Below are 15,944 nucleotides of genomic sequence, written 5' to 3'. Positions count from 1 at the left end.
TATTCATTACATCCTACCTCATTCCAAACCCAGCTTACTCTACAGGCTCAAGGGTTGGCTGTCTGTCTGTCTCCCAGATACACCCCCCCCTTCTGAGTCACGCTGAGCTTTTATCGTCAGGGCTATTGCTACAGCTGCTGAAAACAGGACTTGCCCTCCCTACCCTATCTTCATTCTGGTAAGAAACGGAGATAGGTAAAGCAAACTGTAACATTTGGGGCACGTCAGATGAGTCCTTCTGGTGGGGAAAATGGTAGCAGGGCTTCTGTCAGCAGGTGCCCCTACTCTCTCCAGAGTTCCACCACACCCTGGATGTGTGACCCCTTTGTCAAGGTGCCATCTCCCCATGGGCTAGCAGAGCAGATTGTGTTTTGGAGGAACGTGTCTATTGCTGGTGGACCTTTGGGGATTAGTTTCGGAATACACAATTAGCAGCAATGTTTTAGGATTCCAGAATGTATGATAGGTTTCCACTGTCTGCTGAGCTTAAGCAATAGGAAATCTTGTTCCAGACACCTCCCAGGTAAATAATGCTACCTCCATAGGAACTGAACTCCAAGCCTTCTGGTCTAGCACGCTGTAATGGTTAGCCAGAAAAAACTATTGTCACTCACCCTGCTCTGATTTTTGTTTTACTTGCTGGTCAGAGAACTGGGGCGGGTGTTTGCTTTTTCTCCCTTCCTTCTGATTAGTTAGGTTTTTATTCCCTCCCACCCCCTGTAGGTGTCTGAAGTTCTGCCTGTCTTCAGTGCAGTTAAAAATACTAAAAATCCCATGATGTAAGGGATACGTTACTGGTGAGTAGCATTTTCTCTTTTGTTTAAAATGAGAAATCTGGGTTTGGTCAAGCAGAAGGAAGGAGATGGAAGATTAAAAATGAAAGTTAAAGTGCCTTTATTTAAGAGATTTTGTACAATGAGAAAATCCACTGTTGTGTGATTTTTGACATATCCTGTAAATCACAAAATAAGGTCCACATTGTGTTACTGTATAGGCTGAATTATAGCCTTGCTGGAGATATAGACCACATGGATGTGTTTAACTGAGAAAAGGGACAACAAAATGGAGCCGTGGCACTATGCAAAACTCATTTATTGCTTCATTTGCTGTGCCACAGACAGATGAAATTTTGATTTTCATGTCATTGGAGATCTAAGTTCAGAATTCTTCTTTAGTGGAAAATCTGTATATTCTGAAGGGAAAAGGGAAAAAACGAATCTATTAGGATTCTGATGACATTTGTACCTAAGACGCCAATTATAGCATCAAAATAGACAACTGGTCTAGTTGTTCCTACTGCTCCCCAAAAAACAGCCCCAATGTGTCCCAGAGCAACAGCACCATTAAACCACAGGTCTGACACCTAGATCCTGCTGGATCTAGCCAAGTGTAGAGGACTAGGACAATGAAAAGCGCAAATACCAAGGGGGAAATTGGGGCCAAAAACTCAAGGATCCAGGGGTCGGATCCAGGCATTCACATGCTGTTTCTCCAGGATGCATTGGGATCCAGCTTTATTTTGGTGTAAGAGGAGTGCCTACACGTGCTCTCCGTTTAGGCAATACAATTTTGAAGGTGGAGAGCAAAATACTGGCTGGATCTAAGCGCCAGACCCAGGGTTTAGTGTGGCATTGTTCTGGGATATGTATGTGCTTGGTTGGGGAAGGGGCGAGTTTGCAGCAGTAAAAGCAATTAGTTTGCTCTCTATTTTTATGTTATAATTTGTGGTCTTGGGCACTAACATGGGCAAGATCCAGGTAAACCTATCTTTTATCCACACCCGACAGTGATGCCTGTTATTACTTCCAAATGAGCAGGACTTCAAGTTGAAATACAATCCCATTTTATTTTGCCTCAATGGAAATAATCCCTTTGCAAGGATGGGTCACAGAGAGAGCAGAATGAGACCGCAAACTGAAACCATTTAGGGAAGAAAGTAGTAAGGACTATATTTTGCTAACAAGAGAGAGAGACCGATTCCAGCTGTGCTGAGAAAAGAAATGGTCACTAAAATAGCTAGTAATCATTTAGGAATTGAAAAATGTAGGTATAGAGTAGCAATTCTGCAATAGAAAATCCTGTGTTTCAGTCATTTGTGAAATGTTAAAGTAAGCATAAAGAGGCAAATATTTTGGAAGAGAAGCTATTTTTTAAAGTGCAGTTATTGTTAGAAAAGTGACTCTGTGTTATCAGGGGATTTTTTATTCTCCTTGATAACTTCCATAGCACATATTCTCCAGTTGAATAAAAAATGTTTTTCTCTAAACTACCAGTATTTCCAATGCCCCCTGAGCTCTGAGAATCTGCCTGTGTTCTTTCAGTCAGTAGCTAAGACTCTGCAGTCAAAACAGAGGCCATTCTGCTTCTGATGCATGAGCCGGACCAGAATCCAGCTCCTTTGCCCGCAGCCGTGTTGACTGTGCAGTGCCAGCAAGAGTAGAGCTTGTTTGTGTCAGTAAATTCAGCAGATATGACGGGGACAGTCACAGGGGATAAATGTATTAGGAAGATGCCATCTTTACCTAGTGTCTCTTTCGGAACATAACCATGGGTTAGCGGGCCACTTTAAAGTTGTTTGTTCACCTAGCTTGACAAGTAACGTTAATTTGTTCTGAAAAGTCATTCGTACATTTGAACATTGGTTGTGAGGTGTTTTTGTTGTTGTTGTTGTTTGTTTGTTTTTCTCTTTAAGGAGATTTATAAAGCTCACATCCTGGAATTGCACCTTTCCTGTACAATAACAAACCACTTTTCCAAAGGTGCACTCCATGGCAGTTCTTCCCTCCCCAGCTGTTCCTTTAGACACACTTCTACTAAGCTGTCAGTATTGAAACTGGCAAGAATCCTGCTCTTCAGCATTTCTGGGGCCCCTCTTATGAATTCTAGTGTAGCTTCAGTAAGTGGAATAAACTGGCACTGGGTGCAGCTGGAAGATGGGGAGACTCACTCGTACTTGCCTGCTCACTCTTCAAAACTCGTCTGGTAGCTCAAGTTGAACAATGGCCATCTTCTAAGTCAGACCAAAGTGAAGGGATGATTTTGAATGAGGAGTGCAGCCTGTATGTGCCACTAGTATATCACAGCAGTGTTGAGAGAGTGAAGAATAAAACTGAGATAACAGACCACCTGGAAGCCACCCAGGTAATTGGTGTGCATTATTCTCATGAGGCTATAAAATTATTTGTGGTGTGATGTGGTCACTGCAGCATAGTAAGAGCAGACTGTAAAATTCCCAGCTACCTGTCTCCTAATATACTGGCGCATTAAATCCTGTTGGACAGAAGTATGAATGAAGAGAGTGATGCACTGGGGAATGCAAAATGTCTGTGGCAGAGTTCCGCTGACTGACTGACTGAGGGAAATGATACTGCTCGAGAGGTGGGGGAGAGACTGGAACTGGAAGAGTTTGGTTTCTGCACCTTTGCTATCTTCATTTCCTTTCAGTAGTTTCCGGTAGTTACCAGTGCCTAAAGGCCAGATGGTTAGTTATTCAGAGATACATTTTAAGTGTAATTGTCATGTTCAACCTGGTGAGATTTTGAGGGGTCCAGGGGAAGGAAAATCCTTTAATATCCCTTCACCATTTTTTCTCTCTTTCCGTTCCCATGCCTCTCCTCATGACAAGCTTTCCCTAAGCCAAGGAGAGCTAGATATTGCCTGTCTTTTTTCCCTTCCTTTCCTCCCTCAAGAGCTGTCAATATTGCCCCAGAGGTCACCCAGACAAGCTGCTTAAGAAAGATCTGAGGGTCCATCCAGGAACTGAGCACAAAGCCACCACAGTGTTCCAGCATCTTGCCTGGTACAGGACTCAATGACCAAACTTGGGTCCTGTGTATTGAAGTGTGGACCTGGGGCAAAACTCAGAGTAAATCCTGTGTAAGGGAATGTGAATTACAATTGCTAAGTGGGTATGAATCTAACAATCTCGCTTAAGACTCACCTCTGAATTTGTTCCCAGATGTTTTCTGCATGTTCAGATAAATCAGATATTCACCCTGATTATAACAATGGGAAAATCCTCTTTCCTAGTTACCCAACCGCTGATGTTGTGCCCGAGAGGCCTAATCGCAGATACAGCAGTGTAAATCAGGAGTCCATTGAAATGCATGTATTGACTTTAGCCAACTTCTTTTGTGATATTCGGTTGACTTCATAGTGTGTGGTTTGTTTTAAATGCATGTTGGCCCTTCTAGTATCGGATTCAGGATGTAGTGATTTTGTGTATGACACAAAATTCCTGATTATCTGTGGGTCATATAAAGGAGATGTTTGTTGCGGCTGACTGTTCACTAACTGGAAAGGTTGGGGTGGTTTTGTATTCAGTCCTGAGTTTGCTAACCGTTTGTAACCAGGTTAAAGACAAACAAAGCAAAGGAGAAACTTCACTGAGTGAGCACAATAATGACTGTGCAAAATGTGGCTGTGTGACAGCGGTTTGCTGGGCTTTCCTCTCCTCTTTTATGTGAACTGAAAGATTCAGCTCCAGCTGTGGAGTTTCTTGAAGGCTAAGATGTTCATTTGCACTTTCACCAGGAAGCCCACCTCTCTAAACATCATCAATTAATAGGCAGATATTCCCTGGGCTATATCAAACCATAATATAATATAATAAAAAAATAATATATGGAGATATACCTATCTCATAGAACTGGAAGGGACCCTGAAAGGTCATTGAGTCCAGTCCCCTGCCTTCACTAGCAGGACCAAGTACTGATTTTGCCCTGGATCCCTAAGTGGCCCCCTCAAGGATTGAACTCACAACCATGGGTTTAGCAGGCCAATGCTCAAACCACTGAGCTATCCCTCCTGCCCCCCTTTACCGGAGTAGTACTGGGGGGAGACTGTGTATTGAATTTCTTTAAAAAATGGAACACACCAATAGTACATAGGGGGGAGTGAGGGGAATCCTGTCTCCATAGGGTCCGAGCTTAAATAAAGCTTTTTTGACCTCAGAACTTGAGACCAGAGATCATTGTGACCAGAGATGGAAGGCACCTATTGGATCACACAGTTCTCGCCATGGCAGGATGAAGAGGAGACTTATTCCTTATTGCTATGAAATTACATTCGATCTCATACATGTCAGGGTCAGAGTTTCCAAAGCATTCACCATTGGCCTAGCTCTTCTCCCTTGACCGTTGTAAGGCTGAAATCCACTATTCTGTTCTTTCTAGGTTTTGATACGGCACCCATCTCATTAGTATCTCAGGATCCTACCCAGTAGATCAGGGCCTGACAATTCCTTACAGTGCTTAAAAGAAAAGGAACCAAAAAAAATCATTTTTTTTAAAAGTTTTTAACTGTTGGGGGGGAAGGGGCAGTTTTCATTGAGCAGGATGCCACAAATTGCATCAATCCAAGAACTGCTTGTGGTTGTCATAGTCACAGCCTACAACACTCAAACAAAGAAGCAAGGAACCAAAGCTGGCATCCGAAAGCTGTTATATTAATCACATTCTTCTGGTTAATTACTAATTTATGTATTTATTTTCCATTTTTTAAAGAAGGCATGAAACCCCACAGCTTGGTATGGGTTTTTAAATAAAGCCTAAGTTTTCATCCTCCCCCAAAATTGAACATTATCATGGGACTGGAATTTCTGATTCAGTAAGATTCCCTTCAGCAAGTTCTACTGGTATGACACATAGATCAAATCCTGACCAGTGAAGTCAGTGGTAACACTTCCATTGACTTTAATGGGGCCAGGATTTCCATGGAAGGTGATTCAAAGGTGATTGCCCAGTGGGCAGTCTTTCAAAGGTCATTGCACACATGACGATATCCATGTGATAAATTGCACAGGGCTGTGATAAATAAATTTATTACAGGCCTATGTCTGTATTGCTTGCTTCCTAACCCATCTCCCCAAGACTTATTCTAACATCCCAAGCCCTGGAGCAGCTTCAAACTCCACCATTTTTTTCAATAAAACAACCTGAGTGAGAAAAGTTTTATCCTTTTACCCACAAATAAGGAATTTATGCCCCAAAATTTATCTGCACAATGCTCAGGATAAGTGAGATTCTGTCCTGAGCCAGGGACTGATTTTCCTCTGTATAAAATACCATAGCTGTAAAATTTGGTACCTTGGGATCCTGCAAAGCTAAAAATATGAGCTTTATGCAATTGGAAAGGTAAGGCTCAAATTCCTACCTTTCCAATGGAGCCCAATGCCTGGCCGGGGCTGAGATATCACACTTAAAAGTGGTGACATTTTTATGTATTTAAAAAAAAAAAAAAAAAAAAAGCTCTTCCAGGCTAGTTTTGAAAGGGTTTTGCACTTACCAGATTTAATTTTTTTCTCCCTCTGAGACCTGCACAGTTGGATTTACGGCAGTGGTTCTCAGACTGTGGGCCATGACCCCAACTAGGGTCGCGCCATCAGCAGATGGGGTCACGGCAATCCCTAATGTGTGGAGGATGCCATTTTGCTCCACACAGCACGACCTCTCATGTATGGTGCATGCGAGGTCACCATGCATAGAGGACACCATTTTGCGCTATGAAGAGGCATCCCCTGCACAGCATGACCTCACCTGCACCATATGTACGAGATCATGCTGTGTGGAAGATGCTATTATGTAGGGCAAAATGGAGTCCTCCATGCATGTGACCTCGCATATGCAGTGCGGGTGAGGTCACACTGTGCAGAAGACGCCATTTTGCTCTACAGAATGGTGTCTTCCATGCTGCCTGGGTTCTGGGAGGCAATAATTCATTAAAATGGGGTCATGCCGACACAAAGTTTGGGAACCCCTGGATTATGGTAACTTCAGGCACCTGCTACAAGAAATAATCCTAATATTTTTTTTAGACTTTACTAAAATAGATTTTCTGTGACATATGGCACATAAATGGTACAATATACATGGTTATGTGGTGTGAGCTAAAGGTTTCATGAGCACTCGTTTAGAATAATCTGCATAGTTTATTCATGCCTTCATCACTTGTGAGTAAAGCAGCCATTCCAAACTTATGCCAGTAAAACCTCTATACCATCCCATTCCATTATGTAGTACCTATTTAATAGGGTCTACGATGCACACTCCAAAAGCATTTTCTTCCCATGTTGGGGACAGACACTGAGTGCAACAGGCATTAGCCATAACAAAGAGGTCAGAGTCCAGAACCAAAGCGACCACAGATGATCGCTGTGCTCAGGGACTATTGATTCAGCGACTGCTGTATTCTTATCAACTCTGTCGTTACTGTAAGACCTTGCAGGGGGCTCTCATTAAATAATAGCTAGTGGTTGATTAATATGCTGTGAGTCAGCAGCACGGTATTTTAGCTTTCTCTTGTTGCTATGGTAACATTATTTTAACAAATAGCTTTTTAATATTTAATGAAAACTATGCTTCTGGCAAGCTAGAGTAAGAACTACTACAATTACTACTACTACAAAGGGTAAGCAATGAAGAATATTTCAGAGCCACATTTTTTCCCCCGGAACTGTCAGCTCCCTAAAAATCATTGTAATTCATTAGTTGTAAGGAAATGTAAGCCTGTTCCCAAGACACAAAGCAAATGTAATGCAAATCCGCAGTTACACTCTGCAATTGAAGGTTGTCTCTTCTTTGGTGTATAATGTCAACTCACTACATAAGGACATATCAATATGATAGCATTTATTAAACATTTCTTTGTAGCTGGAATTCCTCTTTTTACCTGTACCTGCCTGATGAGATCATTCTGATTTTGTTTGCTTCATGTTCCTTATGTGTCAGGTTGTATGCTTTTCCCCCCCCCATCTGCTTTTACAGGAGGCAGTTGCTGTATCCAGAACAGACTCTGGAGTGAATCTTTTTTTAAGGTGAGCACCTGTGCTCCCTAATAAACCAAATATTCTACAGGGGAGACAATAACAGAGAACCAAGTCCAAAAAATAATTAAAAGTCCTTTTTATGAATTACATTATTTTATATTTTTTATCATCTACATCAGGGATCGGCAACGTTTGGCACGCAGCCTATCAGGGAAATCCGCTGGCAGGCCAGGACGGTTTGTTTACCTGCAGCGTCTGCAAGTTCCGCTGATCACAGCTCCCACTGGCTGCGGTTCACCGTTCCAGGCCAATGGGGGCTGCGGGAAGCAGCGCAGGCTGAGGGATGTGCTGGCCGCCGCTTCCCACAGCCCCCATTGGCCTGGAACGGCAAACCGCGGCCAGTCGGAGCTGCGATCGGCCAATCCTGTGGACACTGCAGGTAAACAAACGGTCCTGGCCCGCCAGCGGATTTCCCTGATGGGCCACGTGCCAAAGGTTGCCGATCCCTGATCTACATAGTATCAAAAGTTGCTGGGCTTTTTATATAAGAAAGCTGCTCTGGAGAACTCTGTGTGTGTGTGTGTGTGTGTGTGTGTGTGTGTGTGTGTGTGTGTGTGTGTGTGTGTGTGTGTGTGTGTGTGTGACAAATAATATAATAAGCAAACATAACATGAGTAATTCTATATAATGTGAGTTTCATAGATAACATATTTATATTACATAATTTTATATCAAGCATATAACATTATTTGGATGTTAATTAATTTTCTTTGTAAAGTGCTTTGACATCTTCAGAAGATTCCATTCTATTCTAGATATCTTAAGTAGTTCTCTGGTCCCCAGCACTGTTGTATCTGAGCACCTCAGTTTTATACATTTATCCTCGCCATAACCCCACGAGGTAGGGAAGTGCTGTTATCTGCATTTATCGTTGGGGAACTGAGGCACAGAGAGAGAAACTGGCTGTAACGGAGCTGGGAATTGAGCCAAGTCTCAGGCTAGTGCCCTAACTGGCTATTAGAAAGTTTAGACTTGAAATTAGATGAAGGTTTCTAACCATCAGAGGAGTGAAGTTCTGGAACAGCCTTCCAAGGGGAGCAGTGGGGGCAAAAGATATATCTGGCTTCAAGACTAAGCTTGATAAGTTTATGGAGGGGATGATATGATGGGATAGCCTAATTTTGGCAATTAATTCGTCTTTGACTATTAGCGGTAAATATGCCCAATGGCTTGTGATGGGATGTTAGATGGGGTGGGATCTGAGTTACTACAGAGAATTCTTTCCTGGGTGCTGGCTGGTGAGTCTTGCCCACATGCTCAGGGTTTAGCTGATCACCATATTTGGGGTCGGGAAGGAATTTTCCTCCAGGGGAGATTGGCAGAAGCCCTGGGGGGGGTTCGCCTTCCTCTGCAGCGTGGGGCACGGGTCACTTGCTGGAAGCAGGGCCGGCTCTAACTTTTTTGCTGCCCTAAGCAGCAAAAAAAAGCGCCGCCTCCCCCCCCCCCCCCCCCGCCGAGCGCTGCGCCGCCGGAACACACCCCCCCGAGCGCCGCGCCCCGCGCCGCCCCCCCCGCCGAGCGCCGCGCCGCCGGAACCCCCCCCCCCCCGAGCGCTGCGCCTCGCGCCGCCGGAACCCCCCCCAGCGCCGCGCCGCCGGAGCCCGCCCCCCTCCCGCCGAGCACCGCCGGAACCCCCCCCGAGCGCCACACCCTGCGCCGCCCCCCCGCCGAGCGCTGCGCCGCCAGAGCGCGCCCCCCCCCCCGCGGAATGCCACGCCGCGCCGCGCTGCCCCCCGCCACCCCAAGATTGGCCGCCCCTTACCAGGCGCCGCCCCAAGCATGTGCTTGGTTGCCTGGTGCCTGGAGCCAGCCCTGGCTGGAAGAGTCTCTGCACCTTGAAGTCTTTAAACCATGATTTGAGGACTTCAATGGCTCAGACACAGGTTTGATACAGGAGTGGGTGGGTGAGATTCTGTGGCCTGGATTGTGCAGGAGGTCAGACTAGATGATCATAATGGTCCCTTCTGACCTTAAAGTCTATGAATCTATGAAACCCTGGACCAGTCTCCTCGTTCTATATAGGTTTTTATACCCCCCCTTGTCATCTTAGTATGTGAGCAACGTCCAAAGCAACTTGATTAACATCTGTCACATTCATAGATAAGTGTTATAGAAATGAAATAGCCCAGTGAGAGGCAAACATTATTAAACCCAGTGAGTTTCCATATGAGCAAAGCAAAGACATTCAGACCTGCTGAAGACCTTCTAGAAAGTCAGTGACAGAACCAAGGCAAGAACTTAGGAATTCTGCATTTCCTGCTCTACTCATTAGACCACTGTCCTTCCCAGTTATGCTAACTAATTATAAGATCACATAAAATAATCAATGAGGGAAGAAAAATAGACTCTCACATTCTCTCTTATTTTATTTTTCTTTCCCCATTGATTATTTTAAGTGATCTTTTACTATGTTTGCTTAATATTGCACAAGTCTAAAAACCTTTGTTACATCTGATACCACACCTCTTATCTACATGCTGAACATTTAGATTCATCTTACAGCCTTTTATATCATATATTTTATATATATGTTTGTAGCTGCTGTAAAACGTAGTCAGTGTCAGTCCCTTTGCCATATTACCCTCTGAATTGAGATGGGTCTCGACAGCTGAGTCTGACAGACAAAAGAAGGAAAGGTGGGCAGGGAAGGACAAGGTTAATTTAGAAGTTCACACAGTTATATAGGTTGGTTCTTGTACCATTCCTGATAACTCCAAGAGAGGAGATTTTTTTGTTTTACAAAAATAAATTAAGTAAAATGCTGCTACCACAGAAGCAAACTCAGTGGTCTTGTAGCAAAGGTGGGTCTCTAGGAGGCATTTCAAAGAGCATCAGGTAGGGGCTTTGCAAATTAATTCACGGAGAGCATTCCATGCCTAAGGGCCAGCATGGAAGGAAGCCCTGGAGATTGTTGTGAGAGAAGCTGACAGACACATGGAAGAGGGTTCAATTGCTGGTGGAATGGAGGAGGCAAGTGCCAAGATGATAACAAACAAGAGCTGACAATTATGGAGGGGCAAGAGCCTTAAAAGTGAGGATTAACCGTTTGGATTAATGGATTAACAGTGAGGATTAATGCAGTGGAACAGGGGGGAGTCGGTGGAGGGACTTGGAAGGTGATTTGGTGACAGTGACTAACAAGGAAGAATGATTATCCTAGCCCCTGTGCTTTTGAGTGCATCAGAGTGGGATGCCGTGTGTAACCAGAGAGGAAGCGGCAGTAGCCAAGAAAGGAAATGACCAGGGCCTGAACTGGAGCTTTAACAATGTAGTCAGATTTTGGAAATAACGTGGAGGGGAAAGCAGCAGGATTTGTGTGCTACCTGGATGTGAGGGGTGCAGGCGAGGGAGGAACCAAAGATGGCCTGGGTCTGAGTGACGTGTTGTCAGTAGTGCTGTAGAATGGGAGGGGAGAAGGAAGGTTTTGGGAAGAAAGGTCAGGAGTTCAGTTCCACTGTGTTTAGCTTGCTGATGAAACAGTCAGGGGATGATGTCAGAGCGATTGCTGTGGGGGAAGGTATGCAACAGAGTGGTAGGGCTCTTCTGTTCATCCTGTTAGCAAGTTTTGGAGCCCTCCTGGGTGATGTGATGCTGGCTGATAACTGCTGACTCCTGGCAGGTCTGGCTTGTTAACTGTATTACCCTGGATAGAAGGGAGGTCAGAGGACCTCTGAGCAGAAAGGCTAGGGGGCTGGGATAGAGAGGTGTCCACAGGAAAACCCAAGGATCAGCCAACCTTGGGAAGAAAGCTTAGACTAACAGCAGGTCTACACTATGGGGCTAAATCAACCCAAGTTACACAACTCCAACTATGTGAATAACGTAACTGGAGTCAATGTACCTTAGGTCAATTTATTGCGGTGTCTACAACGTGCTGGGTTGACGGGAGAAACTCTCCCGTCGACTTACCTTATGCTTCTCGTTTCGGTGAAGTACTGGAGTCGACAGGAGAGCGATCGGCGGTCGATTTAGTGGGTCTTCACTAGACCCGCTAAATCGACCCCCGGTGGATTGATTACCGTGTGTCGATCCCCCGGTAGGTGGAGACAAGCCCTAAGGTTCATGAGGTTTGTTGTTTGTTAGGACAGATCTATGCTAGAAAGTTTTGCCAGCCTAGGAATGTCAGTCAAGGGTGTGGGTTTTTTGTTTTTTTTATTTTGTTTGTTTTTTGTTTTTGCTGGCATAGATATGCATTTAAAAGACCTAGTGTAGATGCAATTATACCAGTATAAAAGTGCTTATACCAGTATAATTTGTGCCAGTTCCCCAACCAGACTTTCCACTGTAGACTAGGCCTTTGTAATTCAAATGTAACCTCCCAGGAAGGGTGTCAATTCCAACTTAAATACAATATGTCGAATCTGTTTACAGCAGGGTTAGAATTTTGCCTGCTTGTAATATAAAGTCATGATCTAAACCCTAGCATATTCCAGCAATACTATTTCACATTAAGGGTAATAAGCATATGGACTTAGGCTGTGTCTACACTTAAACTGCTACAATGGCACAGCTGCTGTGCTTCAGTGTAGATACTCACTACAGTGACAGGAGGGGTTCTCCTGTTGCTATGGTTAATCCACCTCCCCAAGAGACAGTAGCTAGGTCAATGGACGAATTCTTCCATCGAGCTAGCAATGTGTACATCGGGTTAGGAAGGCCTAACTACGTCGCTCAGGGTGTGGTCAGAATTTTTCACACACCTGAGTGACGTAGCTGGATCAGCCTAACTTTTTAGTGTACATCTAGCCTAAGTTACTGGGGAAGTCTGCTCTAGAACAAAGGGTGTAGTACTGTCAAGAGAAACTGAGGCCTGGTCTACACTAAAAAGTAGTCAACCCAACTACGTCACTCAGGGAAGTGAAAAATCCACACCCCGAGCAATGTGGTTAAGGTGACCTAACCCCCTGCGTAGATGGAAGAATTCTTCTGTTGACTTAACTACTGCCTCTCGGGGAGATGGATTAACAACAGCCTCAGGAGAACCGCTCCCGGCGCTGTAGTGAGTGTCTGTGCTGAAGTACTACAGTGGTACAGCTGTGCTGTGGTAGCTGTTGAAGTATAGGCATAGCCTAAGTACCCAAGATCAGAGTTCAGGATTCCGTTTCCCTGTAGCAGATGATGATACCATGAGCACCCAACAGCAGGGCGCAGAATGCAGCTTGAAGCATTGTTGTAGGTATTTGTGGTGATTGCTTACACTTTCCTCTCAAGCTTCTGACACAATCCACCGTTGGAGACAGGATAGAGCGCTAGGTGGAACATTATTGGTCGTTTTTGATTGGCAATGCCTGTGTTTCTAGATCAGTTTCTCTTGGCTATTCAAGAATAGCTCATTCAGTGAGAATACTTAATGCATAAGCTTCAGCAGCACTGGGAAAAGAGACCCACCCCAGAGAGCTGCTTCAATAACACCAGCAGCATGACAATGAAGTGTTCCACAGGTAACCTTTGCTAGCACTATCCTCCCAGTGACTGTTCCTTCGGGGCATCAGCTAACACGAGTGTGGAAATCAGTCAGGGTTGGTTTTCTAGAGAATGGACTGCTTATGACTATGACTCCAGCCGTGCATTAGGGAAACCGAGTTCTGTCACACTCCCCTGTTGTGCGGCTCACGTGATTTGCATCATAATTAGTCCCATGTGATGCAGCTATGAAATTGTGCATTGGTTAATTTGTGTTTAGCACTGATTTTGCTTTTAAGCAAATCAGGCTAGTATTTTATAAATACACTGTGCACACACTAGAGTACAATAATAGTCTGAGTTTTCTCAGTTTTTACTGTCAACATTAGTCATCACTCAGTCAGATCTAAACAAATCTGGCATGTTTTCATTTCTACACTGCCCAAAGTACAATCCTCCCACTGAAAAGTCTAAAACCAGTCTGCAACTCTATTCAGCACAGTCTGAATCCCAATCAGCACTGCCATGTGTGAATTTAACCTAGTACCTTTTCACAGTACCACATTGCAGGTTTAAGAGGTTTATGTGTGTAGGAGGGAAGAGAGAATGCAATGTTGAGAACCACTACAGTAAAAGTCATAAGATCCAGTATTACACGGAATTGTGCTGCATTTTTGCTGGCATTTTTCAAAATGTAATTGTGGGTGAGAATAAGCATATATATATATATATTTTTTGCTGAAGGAGGAAGTGGATTTTTGGTTTTGTGCTAAACCATCTAATGGGTTTCTACTGTTAGTGCAACCTTTTTCTCTGGCAGTTTCTCTGGTGTGCCAAAGAGGCCGAAACATGAGACTGAGTCACCATGAATAAGCTTTCCCCTCCAGTACCAGTGGAGTGCCTCATATGGTGATGATAACACTCTTTCCATTCCACTAGTATCTCTGGAGGATTTTAAACAGAACCTACTAAAGTTAGAGTATTTTAAATCAGCATCCAAGAGTTTTAAAAGAGCTGGAGCTCACTGGACGGTTAGTGTTGATTTTCAATAAGTCTTGGAGCACTGGGGAAGTTCCAGAAGATTGGAAGAAAGCTAATGTGCCATTTTTTTAAAAAGGGTAAATTGGATAACCTGGGTAATTATAGGCTTTTCAAGCCTGCCATCGATCCCGGGCAAGATAATGGAGCATCTAAGACAGGACTCTATTAATAAAGAATTAAAGGAGGGTAATGTAATTAATGGCATGGATTTAAAACTAGCTAACTAATAGGTCTCAAAATGTAGTTGTAAAAGGGGAATCATCATCAAGCAGGTGTTTCCATGGGGTCCCTCATTAATAGCCTTACGCTATTTAACATCCTCACCAAGGACCTGGAAGAAAACATAAAATCATCACTGATAAAGTTTGCAAATGACACAGAAATTGGGGGAGTGGTAAATAATGGCGAGGACGAGGTAAATAATGATGCACTGATTTAGAGCCATCTGGATCGCTTGGTAAACGGTGCAAGCAAACAATATATGTTTGAGGGCATGTCCCCCCTCTGGTGTCTACGCGGAGGCACGGCCAGGTGGCTCCGCGTGCTGCCTTGTCCGCAGGCGCCACCCCTGCAGCTCCCATTGGCCGCAGATCTCAGCCAATGGGAGCTGCAGGGGCGGCACTTGGGGCAGGGGCAGTGTGCAGAGCCGGAGGAGGGACATGCCGCTGCTTCTGGGAGCCACACGGAGCTGCGGCACATGGGCACGGAGCAGCCCCCGACCCCACTTCCCAGCTGGAGCACAGGAGTGGGGCAAGCCCCAGACCCCACTCCCCGGCAGGAGCTCGAGGGCTGGATTAAATAGGCTGGCGGGCCGGACGTGCCATAGTTTGCTCACCCCTGAACTAGATGATCACAATGGTGCCTTCTGGCCTTAGAATCTATGAACCTGTGAAAGGGGGACAGCCTGTTTCCTATGTCTGGCAGTAATATGCATATGGTATTTGATCTTGCACCTGTTGAATTCAATGGAAAAATTCTAATTGACTTCCATGAGACAGGATCAGGCCCTTAGTGCTTGCTAGGCATGAAAAAAACATGCACGTAGACAAATAGAGTGAATGCTCAGGTGGATGTATGCATGCAAAAAAAAAGTCATAACTGTGCATTCCCTTCATAAAGGCCTCAGCCCATATTGTAAAAGTAAAGAATCTCTGTAGCATTCTGTAGCAATGGTCTGAAACACATAAATAAATAAATTAATGGAGATATCCTATCTCCTAGAACTGGAAGGGACCTTGAAAGGTCATTGAGTCCAGCCCCCTGCCTTCACTAGCAGGACCAAGTACTGATTTTGCCCCAGATCCCTAAGTGGCCCCCTCAAGGATTGAACTCACAACTCTGGGTTTAGCAGGCCAATGCTCAAACCAGTGAGCTATCCCTCCCCCACACATGGCTGCTTACTGTGATGATTCTGCAGTGTTTTGGTCCACTGCTCTAGCATACTGGCATTTACTTGATTTAGAAAGGATTCAAAGCTATTTACTCCTCTTGTCTGTGCTGAAGTGTAAACTTCATGTATATGGTGAGAATCTGGAAGTATCTGTTTCAAGACCTTTCTGGTTGGGTAATTGTGCCTTTGTGACTAACCAAGGATTGCTTGCACTGGAGTTGCACTGATGTACCTCCATAGGGTTCATTGGAGCTAGACCTGATTGACACAGTGAGATCAGCACTA

At 44.5% G+C, this 15,944-nt stretch overlaps 1 protein-coding gene across 3 annotated transcripts in view; it reads left to right on the top strand.

Annotated features, from left to right (window-relative positions):
- ZHX2 (zinc fingers and homeoboxes 2) overlaps positions 1-15,944 on the top strand; it is a 120,227-nt gene that overhangs the window by 52,607 nt on the left and 51,676 nt on the right. Inside the window, exon 2 of one of the 3 annotated variants that reach the window (XM_065398743.1) lies at positions 724-797. The exons of the other annotated variants lie outside the window; for them this stretch is intronic. The gene's annotated coding sequence lies outside the window, so the exon portion shown is untranslated. The remainder of the gene's footprint in view (positions 1-723; positions 798-15,944) is intronic. 3 annotated transcript variants of the gene reach the window in all.

This window comes from Emys orbicularis, chromosome 2, assembly GCF_028017835.1.
Source record: "Emys orbicularis isolate rEmyOrb1 chromosome 2, rEmyOrb1.hap1, whole genome shotgun sequence".
NCBI lineage: Eukaryota > Metazoa > Chordata > Testudines > Emydidae > Emys > Emys orbicularis.
This window is presented reverse-complemented; position numbering and strand designations above follow the sequence as displayed.